Source organism: Chiloscyllium punctatum, chromosome 20 (genome assembly GCF_047496795.1).
Source record: "Chiloscyllium punctatum isolate Juve2018m chromosome 20, sChiPun1.3, whole genome shotgun sequence".
In the NCBI taxonomy this organism is placed as follows: Eukaryota; Metazoa; Chordata; class Chondrichthyes; order Orectolobiformes; family Hemiscylliidae; genus Chiloscyllium; species Chiloscyllium punctatum.
The window spans coordinates 77905311-77925581 of record NC_092758.1 but is presented as its reverse complement, the minus strand read 5'-3'; the positions used below and the strand labels follow the sequence as shown (position 1 = coordinate 77925581).

Genomic DNA, 20271 nt, shown 5'->3' with positions numbered 1-20271 from the left:
TGCCTGCGCCACATGTTTTGACTCTGACCCTCCAGCATCTGCAGTCCTCACATTCTCCTAGTCACTCTAACCTTACTGCGAAGTCTCTTCCAAGGATGCACACCTTGAAGGAGTTCTCCTCCTCCCTCTACAAGGATGTCAGTGAGTCTCTCTCTCACTGCATCCCCCAGGTAATCTCCTCTTGCCCTGAAGCTCTTCAGCCACGCCCTGAAGCAGATCCGTTACGACAGACACATCCCCCATCCTCAGCGCCTGGCTTTGCAACGGCCTATCCCGCATGGAGTCCAGACTATATTCAGACCATCACAATTTGGACCTGACCAAGACAACCACTATCTACAGCAGCTCCAAAGCCTCCAGAAAGGGTTCTCCCTCTGGATCCTCCATTCCACCCTCGCAGCCAGGTGCTGCCACCTACTTTCCCTACAGTCAGCCTTGCTCTAACTCAGGGCCATACTCTCCCAGGCCTCCAAAGGACCTCTGCTGTTCTTCATCCTGAGAAGGATCCAAATACTCAACAAATGCTTTTTCTCCAGCTTATCGACATTGAGGAATGTAAGTACACCAAACTCTCACATACTTAATTCCAAACCCAGGATTCCTTGATCATTCCAGACTCTTCTCCCGGCCTCCGGAACTGGTTGGACGCCATTGTCCATGCGGCCGCTACGGCCACTACTACCGCTGCAAATGATGACATTACCTCTGCCCCACCTCCCCACAGACTGCAGCCACCACCTACTCTACTGCCAACGCGAAGGCTGTCAGAACCATCGCCACCAAAACCTCCATGAAGGCTGCCTGTCACGTCACTTCCACTCCCACGGTTACCGCTGAACATTCCACTTTAGCCCCCAGCCCTGCTGACCATATCACCTCCACAGCTGAAGACACCATGAACGTCGAATGGAACATCAGTTCCACACCCCCCACCCCTGATTGGCACCAGTTGTACCGTTTCCACTCCTCTGACCATGGTGATTTATGTCACTTCCTTTGGTGACGTCACTCATGATCGTCTGACCGCATCCACTCCAGAGACAGTTTCCGTCCCTACCGCCCAACTCCAGCTTTACACCAGCTCCCAGCCATGCCAGGTTTTTACCATCCACCCCCACCTCTCCACCACCCCAGACCTCCCCCTCACTGAAGATGAATGATCAGTTCTCAGTAAAGGTCTCACCTTCATCCCACTATGCTCCCAGGTCAACGAAGTCCATACACATTGCTACATTGAGCTTTTCTCCCACCGCCTCCACCTTTGCACTTACGTTTTCCATCGGAACTCCCACCCACCACCTGAGGGCCCCTTCTCCCATGACCATATTATGATAGTATTTCACATTAAGATAAAAAGCAACTTCGTTGATTCTAAGACTAGAGTCATAAATCTCAACATGATCGTGAATAAGCTATAGCAAATATTAAAAGAGTGCACAGATGGACTGCAACAATTGTTCATTCCTGTCTGACACAAAAACTAAATGGGAAAGGTGGCCCTGCCATGCCTCATAAAAAAAATGAGGATAGCATGAGATCTAGTGAGTGGGCATACCAATTGGCCACAAAGAACATCAGACCTGAGGATTGGGAGCAATTTCGGTTTCAGCGAAAGGGATTGATTAAGAGGGGGCAAACAGAGTATGAGAGTAAGCTTGCAGGAACGTGCAGGATTGAAAAAGGTCTTTATAGGTATGCAAGGAGAAAAGGTTACTGAAGGCAAATATAGAGCCCCCATACAGTCAGAAACAGGGGAAGTTCCAGCAGGAAATAAAGAGTTGGTGTATCAATTAAAGACATATTTTAGTTCTGTTGTCACAAAGGAGGACACAAGTAATGACACAAAAATGTTGGAAAATTCAGAGTGTAGAGAAAGGCAGGAGCTGTATGAAATCAATATTGGTAAGACAATGATGTTGGGAAATTGATTAGATCAAAGACTGGCAAAAAACCCAGGAACAATAATCTATGTCCCAAAGTGTTTATGAAGTGACCCTATAAATAATGGATGTACTGGGGTCATACATTCAAATTCTATAGACTCTGAAACAGTTCCAAAGAATTGGTGGGCAGTAAATGTAACCACTATTTATACAAAATGGTCGACATAAAACAGGGAATTACAAACCAGTCACCCTGATCTTGGCAGTGGGGGAAATGCTAGATTCCATTAGAAAACATTGAATATAGAACACTTAGAAAACAATTGCAGGATTGGTCAGAGTCAGCATGGATTTACATACAGGAGATCTTGCTCGACAAATCTATAGGAACTTTGAGGATATGGCTAGTAGAGTTGACTGGGGGAGCTGGACGATGTCATTTACTTGGACTTTCAGAATACATTCAATAATAGACGAGCATGTAAAATTAAAGCAAATGAATTATGAGTAGTGTACTGACATGGATTGAGATCTAGTTGGCAGACAGGAGAATAAGGGTAGGAATAAACAAATTATTTTCTGAGTTGTAGGCAATGGCCTGTTGGTTACCACAGGGATTATCGCTTGGACCTCCGCTATATATTAATGATTTAGATGAAGGAACTAAATGTAATATCCCCATGTTTACAGATGACACGAAGCTGGGTGAGAGGGCGAACTGTGAGGAGTACACAGAGACAATTCACTATGATTTGGACAAGTTGTGCGAATCGGCAAATGCATGGCAGATGAAATATAATGTGGATAAATCTGAGGTTATCTACTTTGATAGAAAACACAGGAGGGCAGATTATTGTCTGAAGGTGATACATCAGGAAAGGGAGAGGCACAACGAGACTTGGGTGTTTTTGTACTACAGTAACTGAAATTAAGCATGCATGTGCAGTAAGTGGTGAAGGAGGCAAATAGTATGTTCACTGTATTCACAAGAAGGTTTGAGTACAAGCGCAGGGGTGACTTGCTGTGATTATACAGGACTTTGGCGAAACCACAGCTGGAATTTTGTGTGTAATTTTGGTCTAGGAGAAAATGAGGACTGCAGGGGGAGATCAGAGCTGAAAAATGTGTTGCTGGAAAAGCGCAGCAGGTCAGGCAGCATCCAAGGAGCAGGAGAATCGACGTTTCAGGCATAAGCCCTTCTTCAGGAATGGCCTTGAAGAAGGGCTTATGCCCAAAACGTCAATTCTCCTGCTCCCTGGATGCTGCCTGACCTCCTGTAATTTTGGTCTCCTTGTCTGAGGATAGATGCTCTGGTTATGGAGGGAATGCAACAAAGCTTTACCAGACTGATCCCTGGAATGTGAAGAGTCTGTATCAGTTACAATTACGTCAAAGAGTGTGGTGCTGAAAAGGCACAACCAGTCAGGCAGCATCTGAGGAGCAGGAGATTCTACGTTTTGAACATAAGCTCTTCATCAGGAATGAAGAGCTCATTTCTGATGAAGAGCTTATGCTCGAAATGTCCAAATGTAGCAGGGATGCTCCTGATAACCGGGGAGTCCAGAACAAGGTCACAGTCGAAGGGTACTGAGCAGGCCATTTAGAACTGAGATGAAGAGAAATGTCTTCACTCAGAGAGTGGTGAGCCTGTGAATTCTCTGACACAGAGAGTGGATGAAGCCGAAACACTGAATGTTTTCAAGGAAGAGTTATATATATATTTCTGGTGGCTAAAGGGATCAAGGGGTACGGAGAGAAAGCAGGAACAAGGAATGGAGTTAATGATGAGCCATGATCATATCAAATGGTGGGGCAAGCTCAAAGGGCTGAATGGCCTACTCCCCTACACCTATTTTCTAACAGATGTATTGAGACTGCTGACAGGTAATGCTTACAGGTGTGAAGAGAAGACTCTGGTCATGGAAAAGATTTCCATCTGGGGCTTAGCTCAGGTCAAAAGGAATGCTGAGGTTGTAGACATTTTGGTTCAGCCACAGGTAGTAACCAGGAAGGGGGTTTGAACCAATGCCGAAGGAATGGAGTCTGTAGTATGGGCCGAGTAAAATGGCTTCTAAATGTCTGATTGGAGGTAGTTGTGCTCATTTGAGTTTGGATATTGAATTTGTAAAGTAAAAATTCAGAAGCAGTGGAGAGTAGAGAGAGGTGGTAGGGAGGTTGAGCTCAGTTTTGCCAGTGTATGGGTAGAATCTCCCAATTCTCACAAGCTGTCCGAGCCAGTAACCCCTCAAACCATAGTGAAGTATCACTTTATGTTCCCATTGTGTGAAAGCACTGTCTCTGGGAAAGGTGCTAAGATGTGATTCTACTTCCTGTCTGCTCCCAGATGAAGGGAAAGGTTTCCTATCAGCAGCAGCTATTGAATGACTGAGAGGAACTTACCTGGAAAGGAGCTGCGTCGAGTTCTGTGAATAAAGAGAGGAGATCAAATCAATCAATGAACAAAGCAACCACCTAATGGAACTAAACAGTGAATTTGGGATGGAGGGGAAAGAGTTCAGAATGGAACAGTAGATGGGGCTAGACCCAGGAATGAGAAACAATCCCACATTTCACGATAGTCCATCCTGGGATAGTATCAACACGCGAAGGACAGGGACGTAGAGAACACCAACACACCAAGGGCAGGACCAAGGGGTAGATCCAGTGCTGGGCCCCAACCAGTTTACCCTCCCACCAGCCTCACAGAAACTCTGTATTCCCCGGCCCTGGCCCTGTTTAAATTGAAGATGTACCTGAATAAAGAAGACAGGGTCTTTCTGTACCAGGTTCTGGGTTTCCCTGTCTATTGATGTTATCAGATCCATCCTCTTTTTTAAGGCATTAGAACAGCTTCTAATCTTTGAGAGAATGCGGAGACCCTCCATATCAATTAGTGACAATGTGGATGTTTCACCTTCTTCCAGTATTCTCCTCCATTTAGCGAAGATCTTCTGTAGACTTCCTTTCAGTTCATTGATTTGTGTCTGAAACCAAAGCCAACTCGCATTATAAACAGCCCTTCCTCAAAGCCATTATCCTGAGAACATGGCACTTTTCAGGGACATGTCAGCTATTTTTGAATATTGCCGCATCACTGTTAAAGATAAATAAGCTGTGGGGCTGGGGCGGGGTGGTTTCCATTGGGACGGAAAACCAGTGTTACCTTGAGTTCTGAACCCCCACGAATTAAGTTATGAGGAGAGTTTATACAAACCAGGATTTTATGTACTAGAATTTAAGAAGTTAGGAGTGAATGGGTTGACCTTACAAGGTTTTAAGGTGAGATGAAAGTGTAATAGAGAGAAAATATTTCTATTGGTTAGGGAATGTAGGATGATGGGATATCAACCTTTTGGGAGTGAAATTTAGAAACACACAGCATGGTAAACATTTGGCACTCAAACCTGAAAACAGTAGATGGTGCTACCTCAATTATTAATTTTAAGTTTGAGATTAACAGGACTCTATCAATCAGGGTCATTAGGAGTTTGGGGCAATGGTATGAAGATGGAGTTAGGCCACAGATCAGCATCTCACTGAAAGGTAGAGCAGCTGTGATCCCACTGAAAGGCCGACCAGGCCTGAAGCTGTAAATGGCTAATTGCCGTTCCTGTGTTCCCCTGTATTTCCCGAGAATTTTGCCCAAATTGGACAAGCCCTCATTTCTTGGTGGCACAGTGGCTAGCACTGCTACCTCACAGCGTCAGGGACCTGGGTTCGATTCCAGCCTCGGGCGACTGTCTGTGTGGAGTTTGCACATTCTCCCCATGTCTGTGGGTTTCCTCTGGGTGCTCCAGTTTCCTCCCACAACCCAAAGATGTGCAGGTTAGGTGAATTGGTCACGCTAAATTGCCCATAGCATTCAGGGATGTGTAGTTTAGGTACATTAGTCAGGGGTAAATGTAGAGTAATAAGGTAAGGTTACTCTTTGGAGGGTTGGTGTGGATGATTTGGGCCAACGGGCCTGTTTCCATACTGTAGGGATTCTATGATACCTGGCTGCATGTTTCAGAGTGAATCCAGTTCCAGTTCCACTTTTCCCTACCTGTATTTCAGCTTCATGTCTCTCTAAGTCTCGCTGTTTGCTGGAACAATTCTGCTGGACTCCTTGAAGCTTCTCAACCTCTGCCTGCAATTCTTTCTGGAAAGGCATTTAGAAAGTGTTCAGAAAGGGATTCAAACTGGAGTACAGAAGAGAAACGATTCGCTTCCAGGAGTCACCTGATCAGTTGTGGACAGAAACAGAATCACGGAATAGTTACAATACAGAATTTTCCGTCTATTCATTCATGAGGTGTCGGTGTCACTGGCTGTGCCAGCACTTATTGCCCACTCAGAGATGGGAGTGTGGAAAAGCACAGCAGGTCAGGCATCATCTGAAGAGCAGGAGAGTTGGTGTTTCAGGCATTCCTGATGAAGGGGTTATGCCCAAAACGTTGACTCTCCAGCTGTTTGGATGCTGCCTGACCTGCTGTGCTTTTCCAGCACCATCCTTTTTGCCTCTGACTTTCCAGCATCTGCAGTGCTCACTTTCTCCTTTATTGCCTATTCAACCCATCAAGTCCCTACAGATATATTCCCTTCTACGGCTCTCAGTAACGAGCTGCTCCCCGCTATGTACAAACTTAACGATATCTTTCTCTCTGTCTCACACGTGCACAGACACAGACACATACATGCATGCACACAAGTACGCACACACAACATTTTTTTTAGATTAGATTAGATTAGATTACTTACAGTTTGGAAACAGGCCCTTCGGCCCAACAAGTCCACACCGACCCGCCAAAGCGCAACCCACCCATACCCCTACATTTACCCCTTACCTAACACTACGGGCAATTTAGCATGGCCAATTCACCTAACCTGTACATTTTTGGACTGTTTAGACTGCTTCTTTTCACAGTGACACACTGGGGGTGCGAGGGGAAAACCAGACAGATTCAGATGCACCAACGTCTCTCAATCAACAATTCCTTGGTGCTTTCGGAGTATTTTCACCCACTGAGTTTCCCCCATGGGTCTTCCCTCACTCCCACACAACACTGATGGCCTTCTCCTTGTGGCTCAGAGGACAGAATCCGCCAGTGTAACACAGTATCTGACATGTACTGCTCGACAGCCCTGAGCCATGGAGTGCTGATGCCAGTGGGGTAGTCTCAGTCTCACTTCAGTGTCCAGTGCCTCTTCTAGTGCCCAGCCCGTTCTCTCAGGATGTAAGAGAAAGAGAATGAAGCAAATCTGACTTACAAAAAAAAATCGGCTGTAAACCAAGGTTAATAAGAAATCACTGGATTAATTCAGCATCATCAGTAATCTGTTTTAACTATTGCTGATCATCAGGAAGATCACTGCCATTAATAGCAAGAACTGTATCACTCACCTGAATAGAGGCTTGTGTCTGTTCCAGGCTCTGCAGTGTATGGGACTTATGTCTACCCAGTATTATACAACCACGACATAAACTTATAGCATCATCTTCACAGTAGAACTGAAAGAGTTCCTTATGTTCAGGACATTGTCTGCTCGTAAGGTCAGCTACAGGTTCAATAAGGATGTGTCTGTTAGAGGTTGGTTTGAGCAGATGTGGTCGTAAATGAAAAGCACAAAGTGAAGCTTCACATTTTAAACATGTCTTTGCAGCTGGTGTTGAATTCTCGATACAGTAGTCACACAAGATATAACCCAAATCAGCAGAAGGCTGTGAACTGTTGTCTAGTTCCACCATGTTACAGTCTGCAGACATTCTCTTCAAACTGGGGCTGAACTTGAAGTTCTGGCAACCTAAATATCCAAATTTCCCCAAATAATTTCAAACAGAAACTGTGCTTATAGTAAATGTTCCAGTATACATGGCGACGCCACTCTGCTTCGGAACTTTGAGATGTTTCTACAGTATCAGTAGCAGGGGCTTCATACAGCAACACAGAGAGAGACACGAGGATGGAAAACGAATCCCTTATAAGGATTGAGAGACAGTATTACTTTCAGTTTCATGATTAAGGCTGAGGCATAATTCAGAACCAATGTGGGCGGCACAGTGGCTCAATGGTTAGCACTGCTGTCTCACAGCGCCAGGAACCCGGGTTTGACCCAGCCTCAGGTGACTGTCTGTGTGAAGTTTGCATATTCTTTCTGTGTCTGCATGGGCTTCTTGTGGGTGCTCCGGTTTCCTCCCACAACCCAAACGTAGACAGGTTAGGTGAATTGGCCACGCTAAATTGCCATAGTGTTCAGGGATGTGTAGGTTATGTGTATTAGTCAGGGGTAAATGTAGGGTAGTCAAGGAATGGGTCTGGATGGGTTACTCTTTGGACGAATGGTGTGAACTTGTGGGCCAAATAGCCTGTCTCCATGCTGTAAAGATTCCATGAACATCAGAAAAACTGAGATGGTAATGTTGCAATGACTCATTTGTTGTCACTGCAACTTCAGGGACATGCTCACCACACTTGCAATGTCCGTTATTTTGCTGCATCGAAAAGAAATAAAATGAATCATATTTGAGTAAAACAATTCCTCAACTGTTTTAAAATAATTCAAGTATTGGGGTTGGGATTTGTTCATTGCTCATTGCTCACTCCAAACAGTTGTGTTGCATTGTTGTTCACTCTCCCTGGAATTTAGGGAGTAATGAATGATTGGGAGAGATGTAGTGATGGGCAGTGAATGAGGGAGCAAGGCTGAGTTCGGTTGTGAACAGGGGAGTGGGGATGTGAAATCAGCAACTGAGGAGGTGATGGCCTATTATGTTCTGGGGACCTGGGTTCAAATCCTGCCAAGGCAGATGGCAGAATGTGAATCCAATTAACATATCTCGAATTATACACAGGTTGATTAGGAAAATATCTGGAAGATTGCAGTTAAGGGGCTCTTGTGGTACAGTGGTAGTGTCCCTATCTCTAAACCAGCAGACTTGGGTTTCAGGTCCACCTGGTCCAGAATTGTAACTTAACATCTCTGAACAGGTTGGCTAAAAATATTTATAAGGGTGTGCTAAACAATAATAGTGATAAATAACTGCCTGTCTACATTAAGAATATCCTGATTTTAATGAGTCAAATGTGATTCTGTGTTCAAACTGGAGCTGGCTCAACAAAAAATTAATTTTAACAAACCAATCCAGCCTATTTTGGCCATTTGGAAGTTTCCCCTAACATTTATTTTCTGATAATTTTTATTTGTTTCAAATTTAAAAGAAACCATAAGATTACAAAAACATCTCAGTCAAGCTTTGTTCGTGGTTTGAATGGTAATGACATCTGACAAACAAATCTGAAAGTAGTTCAACAATATGTGAAGGGAAATTTGCAAGGGAAAACCCTGTGAAACTTTTAAATAGTTCAGTTAAACACTTCAATTAACAGACCAGGACAGAGGTCCTTGTTTCAATCTGGTCACCTTGACAAGCCATTTTCCTGCTTCTAACTTGAAATATTGTGTATTCTGAACCCAAAAGGACCACAGATGTTCAGTGGTTTGCGTATTTTTAATATATTCGAGTTGGGGTATAATGGACATTGGTGTAATAAGGAAATGAAGGGTTATAACAGTGCAAGAAAGTGGAGCTGAGGTAGATGATCACATATCTTCCAGCTGAGTCATAGCTTGATGGGCCACATGAAAACAGAAATTGCGGAAATAGAAGCTGTAGTAGATTATTATGGCCCTAAAATCTATTCTGCAATTCAAATAGATTGTTACCGACCTTTTATCTCAATACCACTTTTCTGAACTATCCCTTTATCTCTTAATATCTTAAATATTGAAAACTCTATTTATTTCTCTCTTGTACATACTCAATTACTGATCCTCCACAGCCTTCTGGGATAGAGAATTCCAGTCATTCTTCACGCTCTCAATAAAGAAATTCGTCTCCGTTCGGTTTAGAATGTGAACAAACTCCTCAGCATTGATTGCATAAGCCCACAACTCTAGATCCTGTTTTGTATGGGCACAGTACAACCAGCCATTTATACTTCTCATTATCAGCATTCCTCGTTCTCTCAGTTTATCATCATAATCCTTTTGTTTCCTTCTTTCTGTTTCTCTTGGCACTGTCCCAACCCCTCACCCAACCTCCAAAATCATCAGCGTAAACACGATCCTTTCCTATTTGCTTTCAGTCCTGACAAAGGTTCTCTGGACTGAAACATTAAGTCTGTTTTCATCTCCACAGCTGTTGCCAGACCTGCTGAGTTTCTCCAGCATTTTTTGCTTTTGTTTCAGATTTCCAGCATTCACAGTTCTTTGTTAGAAGCAATCGATTTTCATGTTCCATGCTAGTTTACTTTGATACCCTGTTCTCCTTCTTTTCTTAGATCTTTATTTTATTTTAGAAGCAATCTATTTTTATGTTTCATGCTAGCTTACAGTTGTTATGGACCAGGCCAGAACTCCTGAAAACATTTCAAGGATGTAGCCTGGAGCGTAATCTTGCTAGTTGTTTGAAGCAGGTGTATAGTGGATATTTCAGGAGTGATGCAGCTGGCTCAATCACTTATTTTGAAACAAAACAGAACTTATTTACAAGATTACCAAATGAAACACAAACAAAAGACAATAGAATACAGAATAATTTAACCTATGAGAAAACCCAACAGAATCGGAACTCCCACAGGATTCTGGGTAATCCAAGATGGAGGATGGGAAAAATTTCTGGCTGTAAGAGCTGCTCCTTTTTTTGAGGTATTTTAGGTGCTGGAGGTGATTTCCTCGAAGTCCAGGAGCAGCAATTACTGTTTTATATGCTGTGCATTGTTTTGGGACTTTGGGGGAAAAAAGTCAAAACAACAGCAGTTTTAAAAGGGAGAACAGACAAAGGAAGCACATGGTGAGGACAGTGCGGGAGAGAGAGAGAGAGAGAGAACCTGCAGAGTTACTGCCTTTGCTGCTTTTGAATTCATGTGTTGTTGGACATTGGAGTGTCTCTGGGAAAATTAACAAACAGTGAATTTCACAACTAATCTTGGAGGAACCTGTTTGGGTGAAGTTCACAGCACAGAATCAGACACGTTAATTGTTGTTTTAAGTCTGTCCAATAGAAAGGCTGCAGTAGTGAGTAGAGTGGGTTCTTTCTTGATTATATGTTTTTGGAGATAGGTCTCTTGATTAAACTTAAAATATAAGCCATAACTATTAATTTAACCTGGTGCTGTGTTTTGTAGAGGAATAAGACGGTGTTATTTTCTGGGTCTGTAGATTGTGACGGAGCAAAAATGGCCTTTGCAGTGATATGTACTTCTTGTCAGAAGTGGGAGTTTAAAGAGAGTTTAAGGGTTACTGCGGATTATATCTGCCATAAATGCTGTTCGATGCGAATCTTATCAGATCGAGTGGATTGGTGGGAGAGACAGTTAGAAGCGATGAGGAATTTGCAACAGCAACAGTATGTGATGGATGGCAGTTATAGGAAGGGTGGAAAGTCTCAGATACAGTCACATAGGTGGGTTAACTCCAGGAAAGGTAAGAGAGGTAGGCAGCTAGTGTAGCAGTCTTATACACTTATACACTTAATGGCAAGGTCCTAGGGAGTGTTGCTGAACAAAGAGACCTTGGAGTGCAGATTCATAGCTCCTTGATAATTCCCACTTACAACAACATATCTCTCCATGTGATGGTAATAACTCTTGCAGGTCTTTTGGTTTTCCTCTGGAAGGTAACTTAATAATTTATTCCAACTTCCTCCTTGTCCAATTTAATTTGAGGAATGTCCAATTCAGAATATTCTGAACTTGGTTCTTAACTTTGTGTTGTGGCCAATAACACAGTCTCCTTTGACTCTCCTTCCCTGTCATAATACCTTTTGAGCATATTCACATGACACATTCTGTAAGATTTCTTACTGTCTGGAGTCCTTATCAAATAGTTCACCTCGCTCAATTTCCTTTTGACGTGATAAGGTCCTCTCAACTTTGCTTTTAAAGGTTCACCTATCACTGGAAATAGCACTAACACCTTATCCCCGATAGAAAAGTTGAGAGTTTTTGATTTCTTGTCTGCTTCCTGTTTCATTGTATGCTGTGATACTTTTAAATGCTGCCAAGCTAACTCCCCTGTTCTTTTTAATTGTTCCCAAAAACTTGACACATCACCCAAACATATCGTCTCTAAATTATGATTTACCAAATTCTCTTTAATCAATTTTAATGGTCCTCTCCCTACATGCCCAAAAACTAATTCAAATGGACCGAATTTGGTCGATTCAGTTGGTGCATCTCTGATTGCAAAAAGTACAAAGAAAATTCCACTGTCCCAATCATTTTATAGTCTTGACTATAAGCCCCAACATGGTCTTTATTGTCTGATGCTACCTTTCCACCCCTCCCTGTGACTTTGGATGGTATGTGGTAGATTTGAATTGTTTTATTCCTAAGCTGTCCATAACTTCCTTGAATAATTTTGATGTGAAGTGTGACCCTTGATGTGATTGTATCTCTGTGGGTACTCTGTATTGAGTGAAAAATTTGAGTAACTCCTCTTCAATCCTTTTAGCTGTGATATTGCATAATTAAATGTCCTCTGGAAATCTAGTGGACGTATCCATTATTGTTAACAAATACAGATTTCCACTTTTTGCTTTAGGTAGGGGCCCTATGCAATCAATTAAGACTCTTGTAAAAGGTTCCTCGAATGCAGAAATAGGTATTAAAGGTACTGGTTTTATTACTGCCTGTGGTTTTCCAATTACCTGACATGTATGACATGTCTGGCAAAATTCAACTACATCCTTGTGCAATCCAGGCCAGTAAAATGTCTTTGTATTTTAGCCTGTGTTTTCCTCACCTCTAAATGGCCCCCTACTGGTAGCCCATGCACCAACTGCAACATCTCCTTTCTGTAACCCACTGGCAATATGACTTATAGATAGAGTCATAGAGATGTACAGCATGACTTGATGAACTCCTGCCCATTTCTCATCTGCCTGAATATGTGATGGTCTCAATTTCCTCATTAAGATATCAATTTTAAGATAGTAGCATTCAGAGATACATTCAGATTCTTTTTCCGTGTATAACTTTTGATACAATTGCTTTAAATTTTCATCTTTCAGCTGTAACTCAGTTAATTTATCCGAGCTAAAGATGTCTGCTCCTGGTTTGTCTCAACTATCTGATCAAATAGTGTCTCTGCTAATTTCTTGTCAACTTTCTTATCTATACTCGTTGATCTCTTCTGTTTCAACTGGTGACTTTGTGACCTCATTACCACACAGTTGGGAAAAGTGCCAGGATGTGTGTTCTGCAATAGTTCAGTTGCCTGAGTTTCCACTAGCTTTTCAACCACAGTAGGCAGCACTCCTATCTGTGAAACAGCTATATCATTAGCAAGGACCAATTGTATTCCTGGAACTGAGAGCATGTCCAGTACTCCTGGCCTATGTGTGTACATTTTACCTTTGCAGGTATATGGGTTAAAAAGATCTGGCACTTCCTCCTTAACCAACCTCTGACCAGCTTGTACATTCTGGTGCAGCTTTCTAGCCTCAACTATGCTTTCAATTACCACTCCAACAAAATTCACTGGCTTATCCTGTTTTCTGACATCTGGCTTCCCAGTGCTTTTCCTAACCCACAAACACTGTGAGTTCATGCGGCCTACTTTATTGCAATGAAAACACTGGCGCTTTTTAACTTCTCTTTCCCCTTCAAAGGTTTCCTTTTTACCCTGTGGTAAGCTTTCCTTATGATCTTCACCGAGACCTACCTTTACCTTTCCACATGAGGATTTCTCTTTTCCCCAATTTCTATTCCTCACGAAATGAAATTGATTTTGGAAGCCAAACTTTGATTTATGAACCAACTCATAATCATCAGCCATTTCAGCTGCTAATCTCATTGTTTTAACTCTCTGCTCTTCCACATGAGTTCTCACTATTTCAGGAAGTGAAGTTTTGAACTCCTCCAAAATAATTTTCTCTCTAAGAGCATCATAGGTTTGCTCTGTTTCATGCCCTTCTCCACTTACCAACCATATCCCTTATTTAAATTTGTACTTTTACCTTGAATGTGGAATACTCCTGAGCATTCAGTTCTTAACATGTTTATGTTTATGGGTGGCACGGTGGCACAGTGGTTAGCACTGCTGCCTCACAGCGCCAGCGACCTGGGTTCAATTCCCGTCTCAGGTGACTGACTGTGTGGAGTTTGCACGTTCTCCCAGTGTCTGCGTGGGTTTCCTCCGGGTGCTCCGGTTTCCTCCCACACTCTAAAGATGTGCAGGTCAGGTGAATTGGCCATACTAAATTGCCCGTAGTGTTAGGTAAGGGGTAGATGTAGGGGTATGGGTGGGTTGCGCTTCGGCGGGGCGGTGTGGACTTGTTGGGCCGAAAGGCCTGTTTCCACACTGTAAGTAAGTAATCTAAAAAAAACACTGGCCAACCTGTAGCCATGCCTCTGTAATGACAGATCATTCCAGTTCATATCTATATGTGCCATCAATCATCTACCTTGTTATTAATGCTGCACGCAATTCAGCAGACTTCCTACAAATTTTCATTTTTTATAATATATTTTTATTAAGAAAAAATAGATTTTAAAATATTACAACACATACAAAGCAATACAATTCAAAACAATACAAAAATAGTACAAAACTAAACTCAAATAATAATTTTTAAAAATTCCCCAACCCACCCTCCTATATGAATGTATAAACATATACAGAGAAGTATAAAATTTAAAAAAAACCTGAACTAGCTATTTAACTAAATAAATAAATACCTAACAACAAACAAATAAATAGTAATAACTCAGCCCAGCCAAACAAAACACTCGTACATTCACAGTTCCTTCTCCCTGGATATTGGACTCATGAAACACAATCGTTACGGCTATATAAAAGCCCTTGTTAGTGTGGCAGGTAAATCAGTGTCCAGGTATTTCAAAAAGGATTGCCATGTCTTGTAAAAATTCTCAGTTTTGTGGTGTACCATATTTGTGAGAAAATCCAGGGGATTATGCTCCATAACAATCTTCCGTCAACCCGACAGGCCTGGGGTTTTTTTTCGGATATCCAACCTAGCAAGATATTCTTCCTTGCACAGAACGTAAGAATATTTGAAAAGTTTTTTCTGATGCGCGTCTGCAGGAAATACAATGGGTAGCCCCAAAAGGAAAGAGGCGGCAGCAGCCGAGGAAAAACGAACCCGGGAGACTACAGCTAAGGTAAGACAGTTTGTTTCAAAATTACTTACCTGTAGCGGGCAGCGGTTTTTTTTTTCTCTCTTCACAAAAAGAGCGGGAGCAGCAGAGGAAGTGACGGTAAACAGAGGGGCAGCCGGGAAGGAGAACGGTGAGTATAAATACTCCCCCTTTAATCACCAACGGTCATTTGAGTGGGAGCAGCGGCCGAGGAAAAACGAACCCGGGAGACCACAGCTAAGGTAAGACAGTTTGTTTCAAAATTACTTACCTGTAGCGGGCAGCGGAAGTGAGGTTGGAGCGCATAGCTGGGCGGGAAGGCAAGTGATTAGTATTTGAGTGGGTGTGTTCTAGACCCCAGGTCCTACTTCTGTAGGGCCTCCTCTAACCTAACTTTAAAGTCCACAGGTTATTGACTCAGTGTTCTTGTTTTTGGAGACAGTGTACAGTCATGGCAGCGCAGGCGGTGGAATGTTCCTCCTGCAGGATGTTTGAGTTAGGGGTGACCACCGATACTCCTGCCGACTTCGTGTGCAGGAAATGCAGTCAGATCCTGATCCTCACCGAACGAGTTAGGGAACTGGAACTGGAACTGGATGAGCTGAGGATTATTCGAGAGGCTGAGAGGGTGATCGATAGAAGCTACAGGGACATAGTTACGCCAGAGAACAGAGGTAGCTGGGTAACAGTTAGAGGTGGGAAGGGGAAGAAACAGGCAGTGCAGGGTTCCCCTGTGGTCGTTCCCCTAAAAAATAAGTATGCAGCTTTGGAAACTGTTGGGGGGGGACAGCCTTGCAGGTGTAAGCTGCAGTGAAGGGGTCTGTGGCTCTGAGATTCAGAAGGGAAAGGGGGAGAAGAAGAGAGCGCTAGTTATAGGGGACTCTCTAGTTAGAGGGACGGACAGGCGGTTCTGTGGACATGGGCGAGACTCTCGGATGGTTTGTTGCCTCCCGGGTGCTAGGGTCCGAGACGTCTCGGACCGTGTCTTCAGAATCCTTAAGGGGGAGGGTGTGCAGCCAGAAGTCGTGGTACACATTGGCACCAACGACATAGGTAGGAAGAGGGGTGGGGAGGTCATTCAAGAGCTTAAGGAGTTAGGCTGGAAGCTAAAAGCTAGGACAGACAGAGTCGTCATCTCTGGGTTGTTGCCGGTGCCACGTGACAGAGAGGCAAAGAATAGGGAGAGAGTGCAGTTGAACACGTGGCTGCAAGGATGGTGTAGGAGGGAGGGCTTCAGATATTTGGACAATTGGACTGCATTCTGGGGAAGGTGGGACCTGTATAAACAGGACGGGTTGCACCTGAACCAGAAGGGCACCAATATCCTGGGGGGTAGGTTTGCTAGCACTCTTCGGGGGGGTTTAAACTAATTTGGCAGGGGGATGGGATCCGGACTTGTAGTCCAGCAAGTAAGCTAGCTGTGTGTCAGGATGTCCAAGACTGTAGGGAGGCTGTGGAGAAGGTAGCACTGACAGGGACTACTTGCAGACACAGAGATGGGCTCAAGTGCGTATACTTCAATGCAAGGAGTATCAGAAATAAGGTGGGTGAACTTAAGGCGTGGATCGGTACCTGGGAGTACGATGTTGTGGCCATCACGGAAACATGGATAGATGAGGGACAGGAATGGCTGTTGGAGGTTCCTGGTTACAGACGTTTCAGTAAGATTAGGGAGGGTGGTAAAAAAGGAGGGGGGGTGGCATTGCTAATTAGAAATGGTATAACGGCTGCAGAAAGGAAGTTTGAGGGGGATCTGCCTCTGGAGGTAGTATGGGCTGAAGTCAGAAATAGGAAAGGTGCAGTCACCTTGTTGGGTGTTTATTATAGGCCCCCCAATAGCAGCAGAGATGTGGAGAAACAGATTGGGAAACAGATTTTGGAAAGGTGCAGAAGCCACAGGGTCGTAGTCATGGGCGACTTCAACTTCCCAAATATTGATTGGAAGCTCTTTAGATCAAGTAGATTGGATGGGGCGGTGTTTGTGCAGTGTGTCCAGGAATCTTTTCTAACGCAGTATGTAGATTGTCCAACCAGAGGGGAGGCCATATTGGATTTGGTACTCGGTAACGAACCGGGACAAGTGGTGGGCTTGTTAGTGGGTGAACATTTTGGTGATGGCGACCACAATTCTGTGACTTTCACCTTGGTTATGGAGAGAGATAGGTGCGCACAACAAGGAAGTTTTTACAATTCGGGGAAGGGAAATTACGATGCTGTAAGACAGGATTTGAGGAGCATACGTTGGGAGCATAGGCTGTCAGGGAAGGATGTGGTGGAAATGTGGGACTTTTTCAAGGAGCAGATACGACGTGTCCTTGATATGTATGTACCGATCAGGCAGGAAAGAAATGGTCGTGTGAGGGAGCCTTGGTTGACGAGGGAGGTTGAATGTCTAGTAAAGAGGAAGAAGGAGGCTTACATAAGGTTGAGGAAACAAGGTTCAGACAGAGCAGTGGAGGGATACAGGATAGCCAGAAGGGACCTGAAGAAAGGGATTAGGAGAGCTAAGAGAGGGCATGAAAAATCCCTGGCGGATAGGATCAAGGATAACCCCAAGGCATTCTATGCGTATGTGAGAAACCTGAGAATGACGAGAACGAGGGTAGGTCCGATCAAGGACAGTGGTGGGAGACTGTGTATTGAGTCGGAAGAGATAGGAGAGGTCTTGAACAAGTACTTCTCTTCAGTATTTACGAACGAGAGGGACCGTATTGTTGAAGAGGAGAGTGTGAAACGGACTGATAAGCTAGAAGAGATACCTGTTAGGAAGGAAGATGTGTTGGACATTTTGAACAACTTGAGGATAGACAAGTCCCCCGGGCCTGACGGGATATATCCTAGGATTATGTGGGAAGCAAGAGAGGAAATTGCAGTACCGTTGGCAATGATCTTCTCGTCTTCACTGGCAACTGGGGTGGTACCAGGGGACTGGAGAGTAGCGAATGTTGTGCCCCTGTTCAAAAAAGGGAATAGGGATAACCCCGGGAATTACAGGCCAGTTAGTCTTACTTCTGTGGTAGGCAAAGTAATGGAAAGGGTACTGAGGGATAGGATTTACGAGTATCTGGAAAGACACTGCTTGATTAGGGACAGCCAGCACGGATTTGTGAAGGGTAGGTCTTGCCTTACAAGTCTTATTGAATTCTTCGAGGAGGTGACCAAGCATGTGGATGAGGGTAGAGCAGTGGATGTAGTGTACATGGATTTTAGTAAGGCATTTGATAAGGTTCCCCATGGTAGGCTTATGCGGAAAGTCAGGAGGCATGGGATAGAGGGAAATTTGGCCAATTGGATAGAAAACTGGCTAACCGGTCGAAGTCAGAGAGTGGTGGTAGATGGTAAATATTCAGCATGGAGTCCAGTTACAAGTGGAGTTCCGCAGGGATCAGTTCTGGGTCCTCTGCTGTTTGTAATTTTTATTAATGACTTAGATGAGGGAGTCGAAGGGTGGGTCAGTAAATTTGCAGATGATACAAAGATAGGTGGAGTTGTGGACAGTGAGGAGGGCTGTTGTCGGCTGCAGAGGGACTTAGATATGATGCAGAGCTGGGCTGAGGAGTGGCAGATGGAGTTCAACCCTGCCAAGTGTGAAGTTGTCCATTTTGGAAGAACAAATAAGAATGCGGAATACAGGGTTAATGGTAGGGTTCTTGGTCAGGTGGAGGAACAGAGGGATATTGGGGTCTATGTACATAGATCTTTGAAGGTTGCCACTCAGGTGGATAGAGTTTGTAAGAAGGCCTATGGAGTATTATCGTTCATTAGCAGAGGGATTGAATTCAAGAGTCGTGAGGTGATGTTGCAGCTGTACAGGACTTTGGTTAGGCCACATTTGGAGTACTGTGTGCAGTTCTGGTCGCCTCACTTTAGGAAAGATGTGGAAGCTTTGGAGAGGGTGCAGAGAAGATTTACCAGGATGTTGCCTGGAATGGAGAGTAGGTCGTACGAGGATAGCTTGAGAGTTCTCGGCCTTTTCTCGTTGGGACGGCGAAGGATGAGGGGTGACTTGATAGAGGTTTATAAGACGATCAGAGGAATAGATAGAGTAGACAGTCAGAAACTTTTTCCCCGGGTACAACAGAGTGTTACAAGGGGACATAAATTTAAGGTGAAGGGTGGAAGGTATAGGGGAGATGTCAGGGGTGGGTTCTTTACCCAGAGAGTGGTGGGGGCATGGAATGCGCTGCCCGAGGGAGTGGTAGAGTCAGATTCATTGGCGACCTTTAAGCGGCATTTGGATAGGTACATGGATGGGTGCTTAATCTAGGATAGAAGTTCGGCACAACATCGTGGGCCGAAGGGCCTGTTCTGTGCTGTATTGTTCTATGTTCTATGTTCTATGTTCTAAATAGGGTCCTTCTCCACCCCTACACCTAAAATCCTCTCCATTGCACCCACCACAGTGCTCCAATATGTTTGAAGCCTGTCACAAGACCAAAGACAATGGGTAAGAGTACCCATACAGATCTTGCACTTGGGGAATGCTGAAGATACCCCTGGTTTAAATTTTGACAAACGGTCTGGGGCTAAGTGGACCCTGTGGAGAATCTTCAACTGTAAAGCATGGGTCCTATTGCAAATTGATATCTTCCTTGCATTCTCCCAAATATCCTCCCATGCCTCTGAAGAAACTTCAACACCCAGCTCTCTCTGCCACATCCTGCAGAATCGATCAGACTCATCTGAGGTGGCACCCCCCAACTGGTGATATAAAGTACTGACAGAGAGTGTATTCTTAGCCCTTAGTACCCCTCTTTCTATGTCAGATTTGTAGGGATCAGTCAAAAGTGTGGTCTTTTTTTTGAATAAAATCCCTAACTTGAAAAACTCGTACTTCCATACTAATTGATCAAAGGACATCATTACATCTCCCTCAAATAAATCACCCATGCAAGATATACCCCTAGCTGTCCAACATTTAAATCCTGAATCTATCATACCTGGTTGAAAACCCGGCATACCCACTAAAGGTGTATACAAAGATGTTTTGTCAATATTACCTTCCCTCTGCCGAATTGCCCTCCATGCTTTAAGAGTATCGATGACTATTGGGTTATGGCAATATTCCCTAACTGTCCTCACCTTGTCCAAAAACAGCAAACTGGTAAGGGGGCACCTTGCCTGGGAGGCTTTGATATCTAGCCATATTGAAAGAGGATCCCCACAAACCCAATCACTTACGTAGTTCAAAAGTGAGCTTAATTGGTAATTTTTAATGTCCGGAAGGTCTACTCCCCCCCAATCTG

General features: G+C 43.9%; 1 pseudogene; it reads right to left on the bottom strand.

Moving 5' to 3' along the window:
• Positions 1 to 20271, bottom strand: part of LOC140491826 (E3 ubiquitin/ISG15 ligase TRIM25-like) — a 137035-nt pseudogene that overhangs the window by 24352 nt on the left and 92412 nt on the right.